This window comes from Capra hircus, chromosome 9 (assembly GCF_001704415.2).
Source record: "Capra hircus breed San Clemente chromosome 9, ASM170441v1, whole genome shotgun sequence".
NCBI lineage: Eukaryota > Metazoa > Chordata > Mammalia > Artiodactyla > Bovidae > Capra > Capra hircus.
The window spans coordinates 11,458,458-11,469,337 of record NC_030816.1 but is presented as its reverse complement, the minus strand read 5'-3'; positions in this window follow the sequence as shown (position 1 = coordinate 11,469,337).

Here is a 10,880-nt window from a genome sequence, read left to right as displayed (position 1 = left end):
TCCCAATGCAGGAATAGAACTCAGGTTTCCTGGATTGCAGGCTGATTCTTTACTGTCCGAGCTACCAGGGAAGTACCTTGAAAAGCTCCCGTAAATGACTATATTGGGAAGCAGCTTCTCAACCCTGAATGTTCATGCAAATCACCTAGGAAAATGGTTGAACTGATTCAGTAGACTGCTTCAGCAGATCTCGGGCAGGGCCTGAGATTTGGCATTTCTAATAAGGTGGTCTCTGGGGTGGTGCTCTGTGGACCACATGTGAGTAGCAAGGCCTATTAAATTGACATCTTCAGGAACAGAGCGAGAGCTAGAGCTAAGGCTTAGCCACCTGCCTCTCCTTCCCTTCTCCCTCTCCCCTACACACGTCACTTATATGTTTAGATTCCAGTGGTGGGTAAGACTAATAGCATGGAGGGGGAGATTGAGAATAACCTGCCAACCTGCCTCGATGGAAAAACAATTAGGTGAACGAATGGGACAACATGCCAGAGCACTTTACATAGTCGGTGGAACTGAGCTCTCAGGAATTGCTGCTGAAAAAGAACCTGAACGTTCTGAAGGAGCAGGTGCACAGACTGGGTCATTCAGTTAGTCTCAAAGGAGAGAGAGAAAAATTAGCACCTGAACTACCCTCTCCCTATATCTTCATCAGATTTGCTTCAAAATCTGGCTTAACACCCAAATCTTCAAACACTGACACCTTGACTGACTGACCTAGTTCTTCTCATTTCTCTGTAGCCTAAAGAGTAACCTTTTTCTAGGGATAAGAATATATCCAGAGCATAAGATTTTCATGGTTCTTATATTTCTTTACGTCTTCTTTATAACTAAATTATGAGTTCCTGGGGACCTAGGTCCATCATTTCTTTGGTATGATTTTCACAAGAGTAATAAATTCATGTTTATTGCTCACAAGGCAGACACAGTATTCTCACTAATCAGCAGTGGGAAAGCAGAATCCAAGTGACTTTTTTATACATGGAACTAATTTGAAAATAAATGACAATTTCATCAGTACAAGTATAGGGTAATACATGGAATAAACACATGGCCTTATTTAACTGTGGAAGTTATACTTTTTTTCCCCTTAAGTGCAACTGAAAAAACAGGGCCACTTGTATAGCAAATTCATATTAGAATCCTATATTATAAAAACAAATATGGGCCTCAGGAAAATAAAAACAGAAATATTAGATCTCCCTTCTATTATATCCGGATTTCATCTGACCCTAGATCTTGCAAAGTCTATGAAGAAATATTCAAAGAATCAGAATTAAAGTGTTAAACCCAACGAAATTGGTAAATTTGTACTATTTTCTGTATGAAGAGTTCTTCCTTTGAAAGTAGTAATGAGGATCAATACAATTTCCAAAGAAGGTAGTAAAGGATCATTGGATAAATGGGAGTACACACAAAAAGGAACTAGTTAATGAATGCGCTGTTCTAACCCTATTGACGTGAAACAAAAGGATACAAATTTCTAAAACAGTGATGAACACTGAATGCTGAATGAAACTACATGCAGAATCTTGGTGTGGTCAAAAACATCCTAGAAATGAGAGGGGATGGGCTTTAGCCTCAGCTTTGCCAGTGGGATTTTGGGCAGGTCATCTAATCTTTCAGGCCTCAGTTTCCTCTTCTACAAAATAAAATAATATATACTGGGTGATCTCTAAGAGCACTTCCGGTTCTAGAACGCCACGAATTTTGCAAGTCAAATTAAACAAACATTTTCATTAAGGACTGGAAGTGTTACCAGCTTCTGGGCAGTTTTTGGTTTGTCTTTGAAATTTCAATTCAGGACAGAAGCCTCAGGCTGGTGTAAGTGGCGTTAGTCTCAGTTGCTCCGTCGTATCCGGCTCTTTGCGACCCCATGGACCGCAGGCCTCCGGGCTCCCCTATCCACGGGATTTTCCAGGCAAGAAATCTCGAGTGGGTTGCCATTTCCTCCTCCAGGGGATCATCCCACCCAGGGATCTAACTTACCTCTCTTATGTCTCCTACACCAGGAGGTGGATTCTTTACCACTAGCACCACCCGGGAAGCCCATAAGCTGCATTAGAGCGAAATAAAATTTGTTCTGAACTTTTTTAAGCTTGCAAAGAAGACTGGAAATCCCTCCCACCAAGGTCTTTAACAACAGTGCAGTCTCAGGGAATCCTTAAGCATTCTGCCTCAGGTTCTACTGCCAACAGGTTTCTCGGTTGTATCCCAGCTCCCATCTAATGGCCGTCGCAGCATGGTGCCCTGTATACACAGGAATCCTGAAGCCCCTTAGGGCTTGGTGTTCCAAAGTGCCACAAGCACAGTCAAGGAGTGCACTTCAGAGGGCAGGAGTCATAGAATTAGAGCGAAATATTTGCCAATGTGAAAAATTAGAGTAACTACCAGATCCTTCAAATTCTCTAAAATGTGTATACAGCAAACATAGCCTACTCCAGGGAATCAGCTATGCAATCTTTCAGTCAATTTTGCCCATTATCAGTAAGAAACTATTGAATCTTACCTTGTAAATGATCCATTATTATTATTTTTATCGAAATTGTCTATTTTAATTCTCTAATTTATTCTCCTTCTGCACACTTATTTTCATTCACATATGCTAGGACCTATGTTGACTGAAGGAATCAAAATCTGACTGTAGGGAAATCTGAGTAGCCCACTAACTACAAAGTTTTGTTTCTCACTCCTGCTGCATGTCCAACACAGCCATCAACAGGTAGGGAGAAAGAGGGCTGGCCACCAGAGTCCCCCAGGGACCTAGTCTGATGAAGGCTTCATTTTGTCAAAACTATTTTTAGGACAATCCATTGTTTAATCTTTGACACAATCTTCTCCTGTGGTAAGGGGATTGCAAGAAGGTGTCTGACTTAAATTTTCATTAACGCTTCATTTGCTCACCTCTAGAAAACTAAGTTCATCCTTGAAACAGTCACATCTCCCCTTCTGCTGCTTTTTCTTGCAGCTTCTGTTCCTGCCCTTACTTTCCAACCTCCCGTAGTCACTGAGCATCCTTATTAGACGTGCCTCCCACACACTCACATTTCATAATGCCCTGCACACGCTGATCTTCCCTTGCCACATGTCAGAGATCTGGTAAGAAAAAACAACCTAATTAACATAGTTTACTTGTCCTTAACTTTCTTGGGGGTATGTGCATTTAAAATTAATTTTTAATTCTGATGATTTCAAGTAGTATACGTAATGTTGCGAACAATTTCAGCAATGGGATTAAACAGGTGAAAAAATATATAGTCATGAGCACACATAAAGGAAATGGTAAAGCAAGCTATATATACTCTATAATTACTTGAGGGAGACATCCTCAGGTTATTACTTATCTATTAGAAGCTCAGCTGGCATCAGATTTCTAACTACTATACCACATGTCTTTAACAAAAACATGAAAGACACCATATTTTACATAAATTATGTGCTACTAAAAATATTAATTCTTATGACCACAGATGATGAAAATTCACCATAAAGTCAGGCAAAATCACCGTGCCATTCTTAAGTTGGAAAATCAATGAACACCGAGGGAGTAAAGATCGTGGCTTCACCTTATTAAATTCCTTACGTTCCTGGGCACGAACATAAGTCCATTTGTCAGTGTTAGCAGGCAAAAGGAAGGCTCTCAGGAAGAAGGCATTTAAACAGTGGTTCTTTTTAATGAGGGGCTTTCCCTGGTGGCTCAGAGGGTAAAGCGTCTGCCTCCAGTGCAGGAGACCTGGGTTTGATCCCTGGGTCAGGAAGATCCCCTGGAGAAGGAAATGGTAACCCACTCCAGTATTCTTGCCTGGAGAATCCCGTGGACAGAGGAGCCTGCTAGGCTACAGTCCACAGGGTCGCAAAGAGTCAGACATGACTGAGCGACTTCACTTCACTTCACTTCTTCTTTTTAATGAAGAGCTCTCTAGGCTGTATTCACAAATCTTAAGAAACACTTATCTTGGCCCGTGAGACAAGAAAGAAGGGAAGGAAAATAACAGGCTCGAGTTACCTCCATGTAGGGAAGTTCTTATGACTCCTCCCAAGACTGCAATGCCCCAACAAGTTTTTTCTCCATGAGTTCCAAATGATCACAGCTCTCTACTTATAGACTTAAGTCCAAACTTTTGTCCTACAAGTGTCCTGGAACTCTGTTGCTGTTGTTAGGTGGCTAGGTCGTGTCCAACTCTTTGCAACCCCATGGACGGCACCATGCCAGGCTTCCCCGTCCTCCACTATCTCCCCCACCTGCCAAATGGGAAAAAGTCAAAAGCAGGCTAGCATCCACATGCCAGAACCACCAGCAAACCGGAAACTTTTCTACTCGTTATACAGGTTTTAAAATCCCTATATCTGGGGCATACCCCCCAGACCAATGTGAAATCAAAATCCGTTTCTAGAAAGAAAGGCTTCTGTGAGGGAAGAGAAGAAGGGGACAGTGGCAGAGCTAAGTCAATTCTTGATCACTAATGTGTGAATTAGACTTAGGTTTCAGAGTAGGGTGCTTCTGAAGCAGGGGAGGGTTAGATCAGCCAGTGGATGAGACTCAGCAGGGGACGTCTGGGCAAAGCTGGGTGACCGAAACACCGTCTGAGAGAACATGTTGCAAAGAAATATTTGAATGTGTATGGAATGGTGGAACGTGGGGGTGGGGCAGGAGAATGGGAGCAGCCAGACCCCAAGGAAGACTGACTTTCATTTGTTGTTGGTGGTGATTATTATAAATATATTCAAAATACTTATAAGAAACTGGAGAAATGAAATGTCATTTTTCTCACATGAGTGAAATCCACCCACAGTGCAGCTATAATAAACTGGTCAAATCATTAACCCACAAAGACCCCTGCATAGGTATCAGCCATTAACAGCACTCCCACATAGTCAATACTGAGCCACATTGAATTTCTGGAAGAGGAGGAGGCCTGATACCACTCCAGGAGCATGGCCTCCTCCCTAGCAAGCAGGCAGCCAACCTTGACCACCGACCTTCACAGAGCAAAATAGAAGGAGAGCTTATCCCTCCACCTCTGAGTTAGGGCCAGTCTAAGCAAGGGAAGGAATCCTTCCTTATCTGCATTAAGATTCACTATTAGTCCTTTAAATGTTGCCCATCTTAGACACAGAGCTTATCACACCACACCTTCCCCCAAAGCATTGTTTCTCTTTCCTCTTCCCACAACACGCCACCAGCCTTATCACACAGCATTTATCTCCTGGAAGCTTTCATGGTGCATGTGGCTCTCTCCCTCACTGAGGGACTTCCTGGTGGCTCAGTAGAAAAGAATCTGCCTGCAAAGCAGGGAACTGCAGGAGACAGCGGCTCAAGTTTGATCCCTGGGTCAGGAAGATCCCCTGGAGAAAGGCATGGCAACCCACTCCAGTACTCTTGCCTGGAGAATCCCATGGGCAGAGGAGCCTGGTGGGCTACAGTCCCTGGGGTCGCAAAGAGTCAGACACGACTGAAGCAACTTAGCACACACGCTCCTTCACTGAGTGTTCTCTACTTGAGGGCAAGGTCCTAGTGTTCAGAGTTTTGTATCTCTAGAGCCTAGCGTGGTGCTTACCATATGTTCAGTGAATGCTGACATAAGGGTGATCAGTTGACCAAAATCAGCTACCTAATTGTATTGGTTAACAACTAACGTAAACCAGAGGCAACAGGTAAATATATAGATGGAGAGAGATTGTTTTTGTTATGTTGTTTTGCTTCTTAATAGAGCTGCTTGAATGAGACATTTCCTTAAAGCTTGTTGAACATGCCCTTATGTGTCTCTCCATGCCATTTTATTTCTGTCATAAACCATCACATTGTTTTTAACCAGAATGCCAATACAACCTACACGGTCATCACTTCCACATTCTGTCTTAAAGACCATGCATGAATCTCTGTCTCCTTGTCCAGCCCGCTGTCCTTCACAGGAGGCACCATCAACATACACTTGCGGAACAAATGAGTACCTGATTTACCTTTCCTGCGTAATCATCTTACTTCTGATGCCCAGTATAATTTTGTACATGAATTTCACTTTGCTCATTGCCATTCTGATTCTAGTTATTCACTCTGGTTTAACCCACAACTTTGCTCCAAAATCTGTTGTATGCCTGCTTGTTTACGTCAGAAGCCTTCCTGGCTTGGAACCCTGCAACTTCCCCTATTATCCGCCCCTTTACCCACCTCAGTTTTAATCAGAGTACGTTCCTCTGGATAGGGCTGATGACATGGTAGAAAAAGCACTGACTAAGTCAGATGACCTAGTTTCCAGTCTCAGTTCTGACACTTATGTGTCACTTGGGGAGGGACCTTGCAAGAATTTTTGAATAGGTGGTGTTTTTGTTTTTTGTTTCTTTTTTTAAAAAAAATATTATTTGTTTGACTGCACCAGGTCTTAGTCATGGCATGCAGGAGCTTTTAGTCACATCAGGTGAACTCTTAGTTGCAGTATGTGGGGTCTAGTTCCCTGACCAGGGATCGAACCTGGGCCCCCAGCATTGGGAGCACAGAGTCTCAACCACTGGACCACAAGGGAAGTCTGGAACCCCATAAGAATTTTTGGAACATACTTTTACAAGAAGGACTATTTATGATAGCACAAACGAAGGGAAACAACAGGCGATGTTAAGACACCCAGGAACTAGCCATTTTCACTCCTAGGTAAAGAGGCAGGGAGAGTCAATGGTGTTATTGAAACCTGGTTAAGAACTAGGGCCATTGAAATGGAGCTGCTTGACAGAGCTGTGGTCACCCCTATGGATACAGCCTCTTCTAGAATGATGCTGAAGATGAGAAGGAGAAGAATCACTCTTTCCTCCCATATTCTGATCTCCTCCTGGTGGTCCCATTGACCGAACTGAATCAGGAACCAGAGGAAGAAAGTTCTGGTCCATAGAAAGTCCATAGAAATCAACAACCTCAGGGTCAGGGAGAGCAGAGAACATAGCTCTTGAGGGTGACATAACCAAAGAGTGTCTATATAAGTTTAAGCGAACAACTTTCTCTTTCTGACTTATGTTGTCTCATCTATGAAATCATGTGCTTTGAGGCTGCTTTGAGATAACACATGCAAGAGCAACTGCAAAAAAGGTGTTCATTTAAATTATCATGTGGCCTTGCCCACGACATGTTATAGGATTTGAATGTCATTGACAATAATCCTTCCACCGAAATCTGTGACCACAGCCACTCAAGCTTCACCGTTGACTTCCTGGAGCATTTCCTGGGACAAAAGAGACATGGATATCAGTCCTCATCCGAAGACAGGAGTAGGAAAAAGAAAGGAATAACACAGAATAAAAGGAAAGACCACACACTCAGTGAAATCCGTGTGCCTTCCCCACTTAAAATTCCTAAAAACAAAAAGAGATTGAGTACTACTCAATGAGGCATAGAAGTACTTTTCCCTAATCTCTCCAGGCATGTGCCCAGAATCCAGGATTAAAATGTGTTCCTCTTTGTCCCCAAGTCTAGAGACATCTAGACAGATGAAACTAGTCCTGGATCTGACTTGCCCAGGCCAGTCATCTAGGATTCTTGTAAGAGCTTAGGCATTTCGAGAAAATCAACACAATTACAGGCAGATTTCTAAATCTGGACCTATTCAGTTCAACATAATTCTGTAAGTGAAAGCTGTGATGTCACATAACTAGAAATAGCGTTGACATTTGCAGTTACAAGCATGTCTTTCTGTTTTGGATATATTGCCATTATTTTCAGAGCTAAAAGGGACTCTGCAGATGATTGGATTCCCTCATTTTTCAGATAAAGAAACCTGAAACACAACAACAAATCCAGAACAAGGGACTCACCTTGATCCCGAGATTTCTTGCCCTTCTTATCACAACACACAGCCTCTTTCTATTGACATTCTGCAGTCAAACAAAATTTTCTGAGGCAGCAAATAATTTATATTAAGTACTACCAGACATTCACTATTTCAGTGAGCCCAGTAATCAACTGATTTGTGAAGGTTTTTTAAAAACAGGCGCACCAGACAGTGCCTGTGCCCTCAATTGTGTCTGATTCTTTGCGGCCCCAGGGGACTGTAGCCCACCAGCCTCCACTGTCCATGGAATGTTCCAGGCAAGAATACTGGAGGAGCATTGCCATTTCCTACTCCAGGGGATCTTTCTGACCCAGGGGTCGAACTGGAGTCTCTGGCATCTCCTGCAGTGGCAGGCAGGTTCTTTACCACTGTGCCACCTGGGAAGGCCTTACACCAGATGGTGCTCACCAGAACTTTCTAAGTGTCTCCTAACTTCATCTGGGAGGAAGAACATTCTTCCTCATTGACAGAAAGTAATTCATCATGGGTCTTGATTTTCTCATGTTCTTAATGCTATATAACCATTTAATCATTTTTTTAAATTGCTATAATAATTCTGTCTCCTCTGTTTGTCTCTCTAAAAATAGTCGTTTCCTTCATCTACTCATTTCAATGGCTTTTAAATACTGCTGTCTGCTCTCTGTTTCAGGAGTGACTTCCAGCTGCATCAGTTACACAGACCCCACCCGCAGTACCCTGCTTGACTTAACTCACTCAGATGCCTCCAGATCTGAGTAACTGGAGAGCTGAGCGTTTTCAGGGTCTGCATGTTAGCTTTGTGGTATAATGACTGATGTCAGCCCGAACTTTGCCAAACATCTCTCATCACTACCAGTGATGTCCCATTCCAAACTCTTGGGCTTGCTCTCTCTTTCTGGAGCACGCCTCCACCACCGTCGCCACTGCACCACCCCCCACCCCTTCACATATTTGCAGTATGGATTCAACAATATGACAATCATTTTCTTTCCTTAAAGTGCCACTGCTGCAAGGGACAAAAATAACTTGTTACTGTTGTCACTGCCTGGTGGGGGAAGTAAAGAAAGGAGAGATGAGAAGTTGCAGTAACTAGTCTGGATGTGTTTAACCCTCTATCTTTGTCCAAAACTCTTCTGTCCTCATGGTCTGACTCAAACTCCTGGTTATCTAAACTCCCTGGAACTTTAATGTTTTCTGGAAAAAAACAGACAGCAAGCAAAAGTTGACTTCTAGGCTAAGCCTGTGGCTTTTAACTTGTTTTAGGCTTGGGCCCTAGAATCCATCAGCAGCCACATGCTTTTGTGAGTATCGTTTTCTTGATTAAAAAAAAAAAAAAAAAAAGGACTATGTTGTGCAAAATAGGCCACGGCAAGCTTTCCATAAGCTGCAAGGACAGTGGAGGGGACATAAGACTCAGCCAGGAAAGAAAATACGCATTTAATAGTATGATAACGTGGATCAGGAAAAAGTTATTCTAACACATAGTGTCAAGAGAGAAAGAATACACTCGCCATTTATTTAATGTTTTCCTTATGTTTCCTCAGAGCAGCACTTACTCCTTGACAAGCTTTTCCTGCCCACTGCATCTTTCTGGGATGGCTCAGGAACTGTAGCTTCTCACTGTGTCTGTTTATTTATTGACAGGGCCATTCCTGCCCTCATCCAAATGAACGTATGTCTGCACAACACACAGTGAAAAGTAAATGTCTTTCTTCGTATTTATTTCCCTGAACTTGTTCGCCAAATTGCTTTTTTACATCCCCTTTTTGCAACCTCACCCCATCCGGCTAAAGTATCTAGGATTAGAAAAGCCCTCTCTGGAGTCCTTTTCAAAGGGAGCCTCCCACAGCCTTTAAATCCCCACGTTTTATGGTACAGATATTCAGGATCTGAGGCATTAAGGAAGAAGGAAAGCAAGGCTGGCCCAGGGGGGCACAGAAAACTAGAGTAGCTTCTTCCTTGGACAATCAGTATTGGAATTGTCCTGTTATCTGCAACTTTTTTGGTTCAAAGTAATAGACTCAGTCATTTGGAACAGGACATTATGCAACAGATTAAGGAAGGGAGTGTGTGTGTGTGTGTGTGATGTATAGAAAATACAGCTCCACCATAGAAAGAGAAATGTTGCAAATGACAATCTTCAAAATAAATCGCAAAGGACAATCTTGATGGGTTGTTGTTTTCTGCAGAATAAAGAACCTAAAGAAAACTCTCTCTACCTTCAAATTCCCATACAGGTATGTAAAGTAATAGATGATATTTAATTAAGGAATTCACAAGGAAAGGCCAGTCTCTCAGATTCTAATTTTTAGCACCTTCACAGCAGTGTTTATTTCATGTTCCCTTCCTATTGCTTCCAGGCCATTTCATCTCCTCACTTTGGGGATGAATAACAGCTACATCTTCATAGACACACAACAATTTGAATGAAGCATTGCAAGCTTGCAAAATGGGATGGATAGAAGCAATCACTTTTTTTTTTTCCTCCTCTCATTCATCAACATATAAATTAAGGCAATCCACTAAGAAGGATTACAAATGGATAAAAGAAGGGAAAAGACAGATCTTACTGTTTTTCTGCAAGGCTTTAGCTATTTTCTAAACCTAAATTTTTGAGCATAAGCATTAGCAAGCTGTCCATGAATCAGGGACTTTTTCAAAGCCACCTCTAAGAAGCCTGGGGCTGTGTGAAGTTGTAAGGCCATAGAGCAGAACCCTGGAGACAGTCTGAGTAATACAGCACAGAGGACACATTTACATTAAAATCACTTTGGGAGCTTGTGACTTTCAGTTTCTTCAGTAAGTACTGGAAGCTCTTCCGACTTGTGGTACTGGAGAAAAGAGATGGGAAGCTACCACGGATTAATAAGAGCCTGAGTGTACCCTGCTCTGAAGGGCCAGCCCTCAACTTTCCCATCTCGGATGGAGGGGGGGCGTGGGAGGGGGGCGAAGGCGCGGGAGAACAACGAACCTTATTTTCCGCTGCCAAGGACCCCTGCTTGCCCTGGGAACGGGAATAGCGGACCTTCTCCTCCTCCCCCTGCCCAAGTTGGGAAAATCTTTCCCAAGATCATTCCCAGTCCCCCAGAT